The sequence below is a fragment of the Gouania willdenowi genome, chromosome 21 (genome assembly GCF_900634775.1).
Source record: "Gouania willdenowi chromosome 21, fGouWil2.1, whole genome shotgun sequence".
Lineage (NCBI taxonomy): Eukaryota > Metazoa > Chordata > Actinopteri > Blenniiformes > Gobiesocidae > Gouania > Gouania willdenowi.
The window spans coordinates 18,121,170-18,138,041 of NC_041064.1; positions in this window are offsets into that span (position 1 = coordinate 18,121,170).

The window sequence follows — 16,872 nt, forward strand, 5'->3', positions numbered from 1 at the left end:
AAGAGGAGTACCTACAGTGAGTAAGGCAAGTCCTGAGAAATTAGCAGAGCGGATCTGAACAAAGTCCAAGCCATCAACATGTAGGCACTGCCGCTAATCAGACACCTAGCTGGGATCATAAGCTCGCCAAATGAGGAGATTGAAGCTACACATTAAGACAAGAAAGCTCCTCCCCATGCATGGAGGGTTCCACCTCAAGTCCAGCACCTTGAGGCTATACAATAAACAGAAGGAGGGAGGGTGAGGACTAGTGGGCATCAGAATCACTATCCAGGATGAAACATCCATACTCAAGGAGAACATCAAGATGATGGCTTCTATGGATACACTGCTGTGTGATTACCTCAGACAAGCATCAGACGAGGGCAACTTGGAAGAGGAGCAAGCAACATAGAGGACAAGCCCCTACATGGGGCATACCATCGTCAGATAGAGGAAGTGGCTAATATCAAGAAGACCTACCAGTGGCTGGAAAATGCTGGACTAATAGACAGCACATAGGCACTAATCATGGCAGCACAAGAACAAGCACTGAGCACGCAGGAGCCATACGTGAAGCGGCACAACCAAGTGACTGGAATAGTGTACAGGAACATCTAAGCTCCCAAATTCCATTCAGCCATCCTGCACCCTACTAATGTTGGTGTTTAATTATATTGATAACAGGTAATTGCACGTGTACGACCCTTAAGCTATGACCAAATCCTTTATACAGTCACATTTGTACAAGGCAATGAAATGTAATGTGTTGCTCTCAAACCCACAATCACAATATCAGGGTTGGAGTGTGTAACAGAGGGGGAATTCGAACTGCCAACTCTATTGGTTATGGAACAACCCTGTCTACCTCCACAACAACTACTGCCTCCCATATTTATCCGTCTGTCTCCTGTGTATTACCCTTTGATACAGCTGGCATGCAGGTAGATACAGATAAGTTTAATAATTGCACGTTTCTTCCTCCCACTCAAGCCTTTCATAGCAGTTGAAAGGTGACAAGCTCTTTTCCTACACCTCGCTGCATGGAGGATGGATGCCTTCTCCTCCCCTTTTCCCCATGTATGAAAGAGAAGTATGGTCGAGCATGGAGAAGGTGATAACCCTTTTGTTTAGTCTGAGCTCCATCACAGGCTCTGTCAAACCCAACAGACAAGCAGACAGAGCAGTGACAGGCCTGCTAATCTGACAGCTCCTCCACATCACAAAGCCATCACATCAAAGCGGCTGCAGAGAGGAACCAGCGTGAGGGATTGACGTCACTTCTTTGCTCTGCCATTTTTGCTGGTGTCTTCATAGCGCCTCTGACATGTTGCACACCAGGAACCTACAGAGGAAGTATCCACATGGCAAACGGAGGAAACCTCGCTTGTGGGACTCCCCTCTGGCTGAGTGGTGAATGTGGGTAACCTTTGTGAAGGATGAGTGTGCGATACACTCAGAGTACATGACAGGCTGTTTAAAAGGCTTTGTGGTAAAGTGGGTGGGGTTTGGGGGAATGAATAAAGGTTTTGAGATAACATGGTTTTGGGATCACATGGCTACATGAATTTACTTGCATCTAGCATACAAAAAAAAAAAATATATATATATATATATATATGGAAGACAGTAAATTGATTATCTTTATACCATCAAGTTTTAACCTTAAAATATATGATTATACCAAAACATTTTCAAGGAGACACAAGTTTACATGTTTTGATGATCAATTGAGAGTTTTTCTTGGCTCTTGCAGTTAATAGAATCAATATCCTTTGAGGTAGATGTTGTGCTATGTTTACTCAGTTTAGTCTTCTTGGGTCTGGACCTATTTTTAGAGTAAAAAACAATAAATCGCATATTGCTAGTGAAACAGCTACTAGTTGTATAACATTGTATTTCTTTAAACAATTGTATCAAAATAGATTGTTGAAAGACAATAATTACAATAGAGCAATGCAGAAAGAGAAAAAAATAAATAAAGAAATAAAAGTTAATAATTAATGCCTCCACCTAAATATGCAGACATACTTGGCTCTGAATTTTTAAGGCTACATGTTAATACGACATGTTAATAAAACAATATCTAAAATGAAAAAATTAAATTCCCACATCTTTGTGGGAATAGGGTTTCAATATTTTACATGTACTAGAGGTCAGACATTATAATTGGGATTAAATCTATAAGATGCAGAGTTTAACATAAGCGAACGTACGTTTGTATTGAAAGCATGGCATATGGTCACCAAAGCATATAAATGCTAGTAGTAAATAAAGGCCGAAAAAAATCAAACTCCATCAAGGATATTCTGTCTTTTCATGCCTCCTGATGCTGTCTGTCTTCACAAGTTTTGTTGAATATAGTCTGTGACTCTCTGAGACACACACACCAGTTATTCAAATGTGATCTTCCTGATCCAGATGGCAAACCAGATGCAGAGCTGCCAGTAGTCTGACAGAACACACACCCAACCTGCATACAAAAACAATCACAATGAATAAAGAATGTTCATCATCACCATTCATAAAAAATGACCAGTGAAAGTCTTTTTGTGTGTGTGTGTGTGTGTGTGTGTGGACACTTGTTGATTACGAAGAAAGAAGTTTGACAAATGCAAAACTAAATTGTGTCTTAAATGCTTTGGAACAATTTTCTATTTTGTGTTGAATAACCACGTTCATCTCTATGTTAAGCGCTGAAGTGCTCTATCTATCCAATAATGTAAAATAACACTAATTTGAGAGAGCTGCTTCATCGCTGCCTGTTAATCAATAAACTCATTACCTGCGGTGCTTAGTGAAGGATCCCCCAATGACTGCTCACTGAGAGACACAGAAAAAAAGAGCGTAGCGAGCGAAGGGAGATGGAGATGAGGGGAAAAGGTGGAGAGGGAGGTTGATTATAATTACAGATTTTAGCAGCCTGTGCCTAAGCATAACGTGCTCATTACATAGAGTTAGTGGGGGAATATAAGTGTGTCTGCCTCACACTTTAAACACAGCGCCACAGACAGGGCACTCTCCAGTTTCTCCTTCAGCAGAGAGCCAAGACCAACCGACACAAGTGGCCCATTTAGAATATAAACACAGGAACCTGTTATTTCAATTGACCTTCGTCACATCAGGCTGTCAATGATCTCAGCTCTGTACTCGTCATCGTTTTCTACTCTTTCTCCAAGGCAGACTGCATGGTAATGAACATTTGGTTCAGAATAGGTGAGAGGGAAAAAGGAGGGAAATGATATGCCAGGGCATTTAGCCTAGCAGCTTGTCTGGTGTAGGTGAGACAGCCAGCAGCATTTATGGAAATGGGCTGAATGGCTGCTGCGATGTTTTCCCCCTCCAAAATCCCAACAGTGCAGATTTGGAGAGTGTTCAGACAGATCTGGGCCTTTTTGTGTCAAAGGCCAGAGAAAACTTTCCTTTTGTACCTGATTTGTGGTTTCCTTTGTCGGAAAACGCAAGAAATCTCCAGTATTTGCATCCTCAGCTGCAGAGTTTGAATTCTCTGTCACATGTGTGGATCTGAGAGTTGGAGCTGGTGTGTTTACGTGTGTGTACTTCTGTTTGTAACAGACGTTCGGCAGTTGTTGATCATTATATTTGTCACCGTTGCCTCTCGCAGGCTTCCCTGGCCCGTTTCTGGCTTGTGATTGTGAGATGAGAGGTATTTGATTGACAGAGTGATCCACTGTCACTGTACACATCCATTAGCATAACTGTACAAGCCGTCACTGTTGATCCACACAGTGTAAAAGCACATTCTGAAGACGATTGAAACCAATAATTATAAATGACACCTCTCGATGTCTTCATACAGAACTGGTGTCATTGATAAGGCTGCAGACTTAAGCTTCAGTGTCCGGCTTTATTTGGTGACGGCATGTGTGACACTAAGTCAGTCGGACGGTCTTTCACACTCATGCTTTTCTGGGGACAATTAGCACCATTTAAGTGTTTTGACAGAGGCAGTCTTAAGGAGAGATTAGGTGATTAGAAAATAAAATGTCACAATCAGTTTTGCTACAGGAAACAAAGTTCTGTAAGGCCCACATAAAGAAAGATTCATGCTTTTTGTTTACCACTGTCAGCCTGTGAATAAAAGGCAAGGTAAATGGAGGTAATGGAATTTATCTCTGCACATCAACTCGCTTTGAGGTTTAAATGGAGCTCATTCCAAATCCATTAATATTCTGTTTAATAGAGATAAATGCTTCTAACTGACTTTAACTGGAGGAGAAAGTCTCTGTCTGTGCTGCCAACACATGCACAACATCAAGTTGATGAATGGAGAGGACAGAAATTGCTTTGACAGCCAGTTTACAGTAAGTTTAGATGCATCCACTTTCTAGAACTACATTACATCTTACATCTGCAAAATCCAGACTCACTCGGCCTTGATGCATTGTTCGTTTTGCCACAGTTTAGGGAAATGACGTACCTTTGTCTTTGATATTTTGGGGGGCACCCATTGCAGACATTATTTATAAAATGAAAAATAATAAATGAATAAATAAATATCAGTTGGATATTTTTAACTTATGTATTTAATTTGTTAACATGACCAATACGAAGTGAAATTAGCAAATTGAATAAATAAATAAAAAACAGGCCAAATAAGACAGATGAAGGCCATATATTGTATGCTTTTCAATGACCAAGTAATATATTACATAATTTGAAAAAAAGAGTCTACCTTTTCTTGGCATTATGCTTCAAATTTGTAAAAATTATAAATCATTGTGCATAATATTCAAGAATGACGTACAATATATCTATCTGACCATACATACACAGTCACTTTATTTTTTTTTTTTACTGTTTTAAGACAGAGTTAAAGCAATACACTAATATTATACCACAATATACTGTACCTCACCAGAATGTCATGTAGAGGCTCCCTACGATCTATTTAAATAGGAAGGAAGTGGACACAATTGACACATTTACTAGTGAAAAATCCACTCAATCAGAAAAAGCATGCAAATCCTAAATGCCCAAGTTAGATATTGATCAATTATGTCGTATCTACAGATAAAAATAAATAATAAATAAACAAACAATGATATATACTCAGTTTTTTCAGTATAATGAAATAAAAATGATGTTGGAATTTCTTAGTCTAGGAATTACACATTAACAAATCAGAATGTCTACATCTTTGTGTTCTTTTGTATTCATTAAATGTGTTTTTTTCCATTTGTCTTCATTCAGATTTGGTGCCTATATACAATCCTGGATGGAATGGTCTTCTGCATTCAATCCTCGACTGCTTTGACTGAGTAAGAACTAAATGGCACTTCTTATTTTGCCCACCTCCTGGTTTCCATGAGCACCAGCATATTTCACAAACACAGAAAACCTATGTGGAGAGGCCGGTTTACTGGATGTATTGATGTTACGGTGCAGAGAAACTTAAGTAGCGTAGCCAATGATCTTTCCTTGGCTATGTTTTTCCTCATCTGGGACGAGTTCAGTGGTTGCTGAGCGGAGGATGCGAGCGCTGTGGGGACATCTGGACACTAGAGGGGATCGTCTATATGGGCAAACTACACGGACAGCCGTGCCAAAGAAAAAGGCCCCAGATCTGACGCCAGTGTTATGTTAATTTGATTTGTTAATTCAGTGGCCCTGTTTGAAGGAAATCTGCCACCAACACCTGCCACAGTTTCCAAAGGCAAGGACGCAGATCTGCTGTGACACCGGCTTCATTTAATAAACAAACCAGGTTTCCCATAACAGCATTTAGTGGAAGGCACCATCAATTCTTATATATTTAGATCACGACAATTAAAGCTGACACTGAGAGGCTGCATCCCACTGTTTCACAGACACACATGGTGAAGTGAATGCATCTCCAAGTGTTGTCTTTTTGCCTTTTTTGTGCCGTGTGAACACGCCAAGTGCATTTTCATTCTGTCTGCCCATTTCTCAGCCAGAAAAAGATGTCGACTGATGTATTTTTCAGGCATAGTTCCACAATCAAAGAGGCTCTTGTGGCCTTTCTGATGCGTCATGTAAATTTCATAGAGTGTGGAGTAGAGAAGAGTCAGAGAGAGCAAATGCAGCTCTAGAAGCCTAATGTCTGTTTGCCTTTAACTCTGATGGGCTGTCTTTGCTCCTGTCTATCTCACTTCCCCTCCACTTACTCTCTCCTCTGTGGATCAAGGCCGGTCAAGGAGCATCTTACCACAGGGCCCGATGTCAGACAGAATGTGTGGACGTGCGAGGATGTCAGAGCTCAGCCGTCTCTCAGAGTGCAGCGGTGGGAGTGAGGGGATCGACCATATCAAGGAACATTGCTGGCTTTAACACTACAACCTAATGGACTAGGATAATGGAAGAATCTAATGCTGCCAAATAAATGTGTGCTTCTTTGGGCATCTGCATCAACTTATTTGCATGATTTCTCTCAGTAACTCGACAGGAAATGGACAGGAAATCCAGGCTTTCACATATTTTTCTCAGTTGCAGTTCTGGCAGATCTTTGTCGTACTGTGTGCTTTGCAAATGATTCAATTGCCTCAATGAGCATATGTTCTCCACTGCATCATAAACATCAATTAGATGTTCTGTAATGTGATTCCAATGTGTGTGCTGGATGAAGTGATTGAGGCAAATGAAGACAGACAGTGTTTGAACCTGTGCTCCTGAAGAAAAAGCCTAAAACATGCTTTAAAGCTTTAGGCAGGTTCAATTTAACATGTGTTTTTTTGGCTAATCCAGCATCAAGAATTCTCAGTTACAGTGTTTGGTTCATGGGTTTGGTTTTCACAACGTGTGCCATCATTTCATTATTACCCTGCATTCTTGCTACCAGCTCAGTAGGAGCAAATTTTACCATGTGAGAATAATCCACTCTATTATACACTGCTTACCACCAATAATTACACAGATGTTCATTTATTCATTTGTTTGTCTGTTAGGAGCATTATGTCAAAGGTACTTAACAGATTTTGACAACATTTTTACTAAGACCTTATGCCATGGAAAATTTGAATAACATTTTCAAGGGGATCCAAATATATACTGATTCTGAATGAGTTTAAAAAGTCAAAAAATCCTTATCTCTCATCATTGGAGAAATTTAAAAAACATTGGTTCGTAATGATCAATCTTTATGGAATTTGACTTTATATCCAGTGACTTGCAGTCAGGGTAGGCAAGGTAGGCAGTGCCTACCCAAGGGTGAACTGATGTTTTGATTATTTGTTTTAATTACGATATAATATATAATATAATTATACATTATTTATTTTTCCATTTTCGACAGTTCTTATACGTTTGAAAGTGTCAGCATTTTGTGCTTTTCATAGCCCAAATGACTAAACATCGCTATTTTCTAGTATGGCAGAGACACTGCACAGTCCTTCTCCGCTGTAAGGCAGGAGGAGGCCACACCCTCTCCCAAAAGCTGCTCCGCCTCTGGCCTCATAGCCTGTGTTTATACGTGTTTGCGCATGTGCAGTCAGTTCCCCAAGATGAAAACCATTTACGTAAAAGGGCAGCTCTCTACACTGCCTTTGGACGTAACCGTGTTATGCTAAATGCTATACGCACGTTCAGAGTGCATTAGTGGATTGATAAAGCGTGACCGCTGCTGCTACGTTCTCTAGCAAGTAGAAGGGATAACACTACAGGGAGGATGACAGCGCTAGAAACGATAGAGTAACTTTCTTTTAAGGAAAAACGACAGCTTTTAAAAGATGGGAGACCAACACCTAAGCTACCAGACCTTCAGCAAAGGAAAGGTCAGAAAATTGTTTGTATTTTCCACAGTGAATGGTAGGATTGACTTTGTGGATGCGCCTTACTGAGGCTATTCTTAATTGTTGTTGTCATTTTCTCCATATTTCTGTGTTTCCAACACAAACAACGGATGTGCTGCCGTGTCATGAGATATATCTTGTTGGGAGAGTATGGAGGCTGCTATTAAATAATCGTTTGTGTCTTTAATGGTGTTTTACAATGTTGATTTTGTTAGATTAACACTTGCCAGCAGAAAACATATGGAATAGTCATTGGTGTTGACATTGGTGGTCTCAATTTGCAACGCCCTGCCTACCTAACCCTAGTGCTCACGGCACGTCACTGGTTATATCGGGTTGGTTCCTGAATTGCCCCACAGAGTTTCATCTGGATCTGATCAGGATTGTGCATTTCATTGTGATTGTTTTGAAGAAGAAAATGGGGGTGCCCATACGTTTGGTTGTACTGTATCATTATTAATGGAGATTATACGCCTTTAAAGTGTGAATGATTATGGTACCATGACCAGAGGTGCACAGCATGTTTATTCCACTCAGGGATTGACTTTTTGGTAAAAGTGACCGCATTGTTACATCAGTGCTTGCACACAAGTGTCTTGATTGCTGATTGTTAATTCACAATGAAGCGCACAATGGTGTAGTGGTTTGCACATCCGCCTCACAGCAAGAAGGTCCTTTATTCGATCCCTAGGTTGAACTCTTGGGTCCTTTCTTTTTCCCCATGCTTGCTTTGAGTTTTCCAGGTGATCTGTTTGTGTGTGTATTCCCTGCGATGGACTGGCACCCTGTCCAGGGTGTACCCCCGCCTAGTGCCTGTGACAGCTGGGATAGACACCAGTAGACCCCTGTTAGGCTAGTTTGTGTTCGGTTTATGCATCTGTCCTGGTAAAAAATATGTTCATGTCATATATGTGCCAATTGTAGGGTACATATCGCTCCTTAACCCCTTAACCCAACATCAATCTCTTCAGAAGTGGAAGTATAAGTGTAAAAGTACATTTTTTTTCCATGGGTGGATACATCATTTCGTGTAGTGTATTAGGGTTTTTTCAGGGTATTTCCTTAAGTAAAAGGTTTGTCTTTAACTTTGCTTCATTCAGGTTTACAAGTATTCATGGATGCTGGGATAACTTGGTATGTACAGTAAGTGAAGTTTTATTTCATGTTAATTCTAGTTGTAGGTCATTCATGTTTTCACATAATGGTGATTTTAAAAGCACATTTTAAAATGTTGAAGATTGTAGTACATTGGTTTCTCTGATCCCAAATTAATTACTTTTGGTTTTGTAGAGTTTTCTTATTGAAAACCTGCAAAAAGAAAGTATTAAATTGTGCCAGTAAATCTGATATAGCCAGGTGTCAAAGCTGCATCTGGCACTGTCAGCTACAGAGACACATCACCTCCCAGTTTAACCAGTTAAACTGCTAGTCAAATGTTCATAGAGGTACTGACTCGTGTTCTCAGCTGCCACTTCTCCCAGACTGCCTGCAGTGTTTACAGCTAAATATTGATAGACATCTGGAGCTACATATACCTATCTTTCAACGTCAACGTCTCGGTGAAGGGCCGTCAGAGTGTCACACACACACACGCACACAAATAGAGTGTAGATATAACAGCTTTATTACAGAAGACTGCATTAAAATGAACTTTGTACGTAGGGAAAATATCAATATTGTGCAGCTTCCTGTTGAACTAAACTTGGTCTAAGAAGCACAAATATAGTTTCGAGAACAAGTAATTGATTTTGGATGTTTCTTCCATCTCTTTGTGAATCTTAGCAAAACAAAACAATGTTGCTGTACCGGTCAATTGAAGTGGTATTGTTTGTGTTTGTCCTCCGTACAGGAAAAAAGACCAGATGTTCGGCAGGATTGACAGAGTTTCGGCTGCTCTGTGTCTCCACGATAGAAGACGGTGCTTGCAAAGGGGGTCAGATTGGAAACATGTGTTGTGTGAGCACCATGGAGAGAATGATTCTCCATCTTATTAGTTGGGAACTCAGAGTACACAACAGTCATGTTTACCAGACACACAAAAGAAAAGCAATACAAGGGAAAAAACAACACGGCTCTTTTGTCTTTTCTTAATTATTCACGCCCGGGAGGGACGCTCTCTCTCCTTTGTTTCTGTCAGCTGACACATGTACAGGTACGATGGTGCATGCAGTGTGTGCGTGTGTGGTTTTGTACTTGTGTTCGTCTCTGTTTGCATTTTTGTAATTGTGCAGAAATGCTAGTTTAATATCTCTTTTGTCTGGGTGTGTTACCACTGAATACGTGCACACAGACATTGACCACGCAGGGGGAAAAAAAAAACGAGCATTTTTCTCCACCATCAAATCAAAGTGAGGACGGAAACACAATGATGAGCCCAGCTGTGTGAGCTGATGGGCTCTTTAAATCCTCGGCAGACAACAGGAGCTCAGCGACGACCCTGCCCCGCGCTCTAATCGCTTCAACTGAAGTCATGAAGGAAATACGGCTCAGCCTGCTCCAGCTCTCCTGTTCGGCAAAAGGTGCAGCAGCACTTGTTTGTGCAGAATGTCTGGCAATTAAAAATAATTGGAAAGCAGGTTTGCTCGGGAATCTTCCAAGAGTGCCAGCTATGATCTAATGAAGCTTCATTAGGCATGCTGAAAGCTAAGAGTGCCGTATGACAACTGCAATTAGCCATGATCATAGGCAAGAAATAATCATTAAAAATTATTTGGCCAAGAAGAGCTTTTCACTTAATGACCAATTCATTAGCTAATTGATTTCTTATTAGTTACAGGCAGAGACGACTGTTCGGCTACTAGAGCTGGTAATTAACAGCATTTACACCATTAGTCAATTGCTTAATTTTCCGGTAAAACAACTTTGGATGGTAGCATAGCTGGAAGCTTCGGGCCATTTGCTTTGTGTTCGTTGGCTGTGCTGTTGCTTTAATATCAAGCAATGTCTTCTAGCTTAAAGGCTGCAAACGTGTACAAATACCTCCTTATTGTGCTCTCATGTCATGTGACTGTGTGTTTGGTGCCTAAATCCATCTGAGATGAGATAGATAGATGAGGGAAAAGGAGGATGAAAGGGATGATGTAATTAAAAGATCAGGAATGGTGCCAGATTTGTTTTTACATTTAACTTGACACTTCTCAGTAGTGCATCTGTGCTTCTTGCACCTATAGATTAGGTGGGCTAAATTAATAGAGATAGAATTAGATTAATTATAGCTCTCAGCTGGTTTGGCTGCTGTGGTCTTCTGAGGGCTGTCTTCCTCCAGTCAGTCCTGAGTGAAAAGTATACGAAGATGGATGGATGAGTAGTGACGGGTGCAGCCCAACACTCAGCCTTCAACTGCTGCCTTATGATGGCTTCATACTGAGGATTTAACACTGTTTACTTTCTACCATCCATCCATCCATCCATCCATCCATCCATCCATCCATCCATCCATCCAATCCAAAGAGCCTTCCTATCCTTTCTAAGGCTACGTTCCAACTAGAGCCAAATGCGGCCCGAATCTGATTGTTTGTGGGGTTTTTTTAGCCCAAATGTGACATGTATCCCATCTATTAAAGACAGTTTGAATAGCAAAACTATATATTTTTTCAAATCTGACCAAGGCCACTTTCAAATGTGCCTTTAATTTCGACACATTTCTGATATTTTGCAATGCGACTGCTGTCTGAACTCTGATCGGCAAGGTCACATTTGTACCACTTTTACATCATTGAAACGGCCATTTACATTAGCTGTAATGGCCATTTTATGGGTGTATACAAGTGTGGGTTTTAACTAAACGTGTCACAGACTATAGATGTGATGCCACTTCCGGGACAAGCGTTTGTAGCTTGACGGGGTGGAGTGCAAACGGTTTCTGAGCGCAACACTGGAACACCACAAACACAGTTTGATTATATACTGTGTGAGGTGCAGAGGTTCACAGGTGAACTGATTGTTTTAATGGACACATTGGTTTGGAATCAATTAAGCATAAAATAAAGAGAAAATATGTATACATCAAGAAGTTGTACGTGATTTATCTCAACTTGACAGTGAAAAGTGTACACGGTGGGCGTGTGTCAGCCACTCAGCCCTTTAATAACCTGTCAAGGTAGCCAAGTAGTGGATTTGGCTACTACATTAGCTTTTACAGTTTAACTCAATAATATGAATGTACATATTACAACTATTTAAGCCACAATGGCATGGACCCCCCATTAAAAGCACAAAATTGAATGCCCACTGCAAACTTAGCTACTTGGTGTGAAATATTAATGAATATCAGTATTTGAAAGTTATTGTTCTTCTTATTCTTTCTCGGTTATTGGCGTGTTGCAACCAACTTGAATAGGTGCATATCACCACCTACTGTATATGTTTTATTTTATTACTTTCAATGTCCGAGGAATGGTTTATTTAATTACTTTCCAGTCACAAAAGTAGAAATAATGTTATTATCTCCAAAAGACTTAATCTACCTGACTATGGGCTTGTGACACTATCTGAATGCATTCTGCACATTGTTGCACTTTGTATTTTTTTTTTCATACACGTCACTTTGCTTCATTCTGTAATAAAATAACTGCCCATTTTATCCCCGTCTGTCTCAGCTCGTCTAGCCTTCCTATTTTTAACCGTACTGAACTCACTATAGACCAATCACCTTATCTCTGTGCTATACATTTCCACTTCCTAACTATGTGTTAGCTGCAGCGCTTGTCTTTGTGTCCAGCAGACGCCCAAAGTGTCAAAGCTGAGGCACACTGTGATAAGTCCAAAATACTGCATGCCAATTTTTGCTCCACTCCAAATGTCTAAATGTCAGTGAAAGACGTCAAATAATGTGTGAAAACTACAAAAAAATGGATTGGAATTTGACAGTTGTCGAAGGAGATTTGACCTCCGTCTTTCTGGAAAGGAATCAAGAGATTCAAAGGGATACAATGATATGAAGAAGGTAGAATAGAGGCAGTGATTTGGCCCATCAAAGAGCGCCTTCAGCCAACAGACACAGCCTGAGGCATGAGCTGGATTACTCAAGCTGAACACACATGTGGCCGAACACATCAGCTCCTCCTCCTGAAACTTCACGGAGCAAATGTAGCTAGTTTTGGTGCTAAAAAGGGTATTATTGCATTTAATATTGTGTCTCTGTTTTAATGCATGTATGTGTTAACAAGGTGAACATGCACCAGCCTGTTACACACTTCAACACAACACAGTGTGGCAGGATTTAGATCTTTCGTTTCTCCAACACACCTGAACCTGATAAAGTTGTCATCATCCAGATTAGCACAAAACTTTGTTATGAGCCTGTGCTTTATATTGCCAAAAACCAAGTTTGGAAATAACAGTAACTTTGTACTTTATGTTTTACTGATATTTTGGGTATTTCTTGTGCTTTTCTCACTTTTTAATGTGTCTTTACAGAACCGACCAACTTACCTTTAGAGTAGATTTAAAGTCCACCTTTATGGGTTGAGTTTGCATGTTCCCCGTTACCTCAGATACACCAATTTCTCCTACAAGGCTGTACATTGTCATGAATCTGACGATATGATACGATTCACGATTTACGTGTCACAATATGATATATCTCAATATGTGCTGATATTAAACAATGCGATGTACATCACGATATATCATGATATCAATAATTACAAATTTCCCCTTTACAAGTGCAATATGATATGAAATACAATTCTAGTAATTAATGGTAACTGTAACTACCAATATCAAAAACAAGTGGAATGTTTGTCAAACTGACAAAATACTTTTGAAAGTTCTTAAATTATTTTTTAAAAAGTAACCACATACATCTATAAATATACCCAGTATGTTTTATAAAAATAAAGTGCAATCAAATTCCAAGCTAAAATGCATTGAGGAATGAGATAGTTTAACAAGGTTCAATGTGGTTCATTGACACCTAGTGACCGGGCGTTTACGTGCTATGCATAGGTTAGTGGCGCAATAAAACGTTGGGGTTTTTTTGTTAAAAAGCGCGAATTTAAAAATCGATTTGGACATTTTTTGGATCGATACAATAATAACGCGGTGAAATATTGCAATCGAATCGATTTTTTCATACACCCTTATTGCCTATATATTAAAAATATGCATTGGGCCCATTGGTGAGTTTGTCTCATTGGCTTAGAACCAATCTTTTTCCATAATCTGTAATTTATTTTGAAAAGTACCTGTCTCTTTTCCTTTTTGAAAACAGCTTCCCTCTTGAAGTGTCATCCTAATCTCTGACATCTGTTCGCCATTTCTTTTTTCTCTCCCTCCACTCTGCCACTGAGCTTATTCTGTGTATTTTTTAAACTTCTTTTAATGCTTCTTTCCCCTCTTCTATCCATGAAAATCTTCTTTCTTCCCCTCATCGTCTCTGTCCCTGTCTGTTAATTAATTCTCATGAAGACGTCCGTCAAGGACTCTTCTTTACTTAACACTGAAGCATTAATCACTCAGTGCAAAAGATGCAACCTCTCTGTCTTCTACACTTTTTTTTTTGCTCCCTGCAGTGTGAGTAGAGAAGTCTGCCTTGCTTTAATTGTGTGATTGAGAAAGTGTAGCATCACTCCATTAAAGCTGGTCCGCCTTAAATGGCTGCTCTCTGGCTGACACAGACGGAGCCCTTATAGCCTGCTGTGGTGAGACGTGCACAGAAACACACACACACATAAAGCAAGTGACATAAAAGGGACACTTATTGTAAATGGCCCTCATTGGTCCCTGAAGACATTGTTAACATGTCTGTGGGATAGTTGTATGACCATGAATCTGATCCATCTCCACATTTACAGAAATGTATTTTCATTACAAGCTTTGGCAGGCTAATGCTTCCAAATGGAGATTTATCTGTTCTAATAGTGAATTCAAGCAATGCTACGATGAAAGTGCTTGTGTTATGCATCTTCTTCCTTTTCTTCTTTTTTTTGGGGGGGGGAAAATGAGGCATTCGTACAACTAACCTTATGTCTTATCGTCTAAGGTCACCGCTCTGTGTCTCCTTCAAAGGTGATGATGCAAACCTGATGAAATATACAGCGGGAGCACACAGACGTGTCTAAATAATGTATAAATGATACATCTTGTTAGGCTTGACTCGCAGGTTCAGTTGTCTTCTTGTGCTCTAAATGATCAATGTCCTCCTATTATCCTCATGCACTCTCTGCAGTAGCCATTCCCAACTCTGCCCGCCTCTCCCCGGGCCTTTCATGTTGCCCTCTGGGAGCCAAACACAACATGGTTTTCTCAAGCAAATAAGGAGCTAAAACACCATGTGATCAGTCATGAATTATTTGAACGCTATTGATTTGTATATGTTGTTGCTTTTCCCAAGAGTCGTTGACTCCAAGAACAATACGAGTACAAAAAAAAACACTTATTTAAGCCTAAAAGGAAGATTTAAGCTGTATTTTTGTAAAGAAAACAGGTTTGATGTAAGATTATACTCCATTTTCCAGCATTTCACATGATTTCATTATTTCTTTCTTCAAATTTAAACGGTAATCAGCCATTTATTGTTGATTTTCAGCCTTTATTCCACCAAACTAGAGATCTGAGTGCCTTGTGGGGAACTAAGTCAGAGAATGAGGGGAAAAAAATATCCAAATATAAGAACTAACATCCCACTTTGAACTAATGTTCCGCACATGTTGATTTTTTTCTTCTTCTTTCTTTTTCTGCCCCACAAGCCTCATTTAAATAGGAGAAAATTCTTTTGAGTCCACAACAGTCTGTAGTCTCTGTGGACTGCTACAGAGCTGCGAAAAGGACCCGATTCAAGGCCCCAGACAATGTAGCTAATAGGAGATCCCAGCACCCGCAGACAAGGCAGAGGACTCTCATAAACACACCAAGTCATTAACGCAGCCACAAGAGCATAATCCCTCGTGCTCATCTTTACAAGAAAGGTTACACTTTGATTTACCAGGGGAAAGATCTCATCCTCTGTTTTCTTGTAAGTCCACATGTGCACTGCATCTGCATTGCTCAATCATATCCAAGCATACCACTCTATTGTGTTTGTGCTTTGGCCTTGTCCCTGCAGATTGAGATGATGGTAATATTAGATAAATGTGCATGCTGCCCTGAAACAGGCTGTATGTTCAGTAAAATCATATCAGAAGCTAGAGATGCTGTAAGGAAAAAAAAAAATACATTCAAGTCATTCAGCCCTTTGAAGGCTGATTATGTTTGGATGTTTCTGCCTGTCATATATTATCATTTTAATGGTAGAAGGCGCAGAGAAAGATGGGAATGATTGAATAATGAAATTACGTTTTTTGTAGTTTTTTTTTTTTTTAAGTCTGACTTTAATTATACACAAACTTCTATGTTTATTTACTTAAGCAGCAGAGACATGAGGAATTTTACCAGTAATGACGGCCCACACAAGTTAAACAACAATTTTAATGTATTTTCCTGTATAGATTATATTTCCTGATATTATCGATACATCAGCCTCACAGCCTATTCTCACTATTTGGTATCTCTTTGTAAACAATGTAGCATGTGGTTCAGAGTTTTTCTTTTGTGTTCACATGTCCAGGTTTAAGGGTTCGATTCATGGTAGACTGTACTGCAAGGTAAACAATGGCGTTTTCTATGAAATAATGTGGTATGCGATTCTCAACTGGTTGGTTGAGACCCAAAAATGTGTCGTGGAAAACTGGTCAAAAATTAAAAAAAAAAAAAACTACTTAATGTCTATGATGTTGGACTGCTCTTTTATTTTGAAAGAAACTTTTATTTTAAAGCTGCACATGAAAAAAGGTAGGTTTATGTTTTAAATCAAATCATATGTGTGTGTTTTCAACAGCTATTTAAAAAAAACTATATTTGGTTGAATTCTAAAAAAAAGTGGGTTGCGAGTTAATGACTATGCGGCAAATTGTGGGTGACAGGGTGAGACCAGTTGAGAACCCCTGTTGTAGGTAATAATGCTTAAGTTCACTCGGAACCTCCTTCTTCTGACTCAACCCACACAGAATTTGAAAGAAAAAAAGAATTAAACTAACATATAAACAAATAAAACAATATGTTAAAATATGATGTTTACACTAAGCAGGGCTATATAGCTCTTCTATTTTTTTTTACCCCTCCTCTATTGTAAAGTTCATGCTGA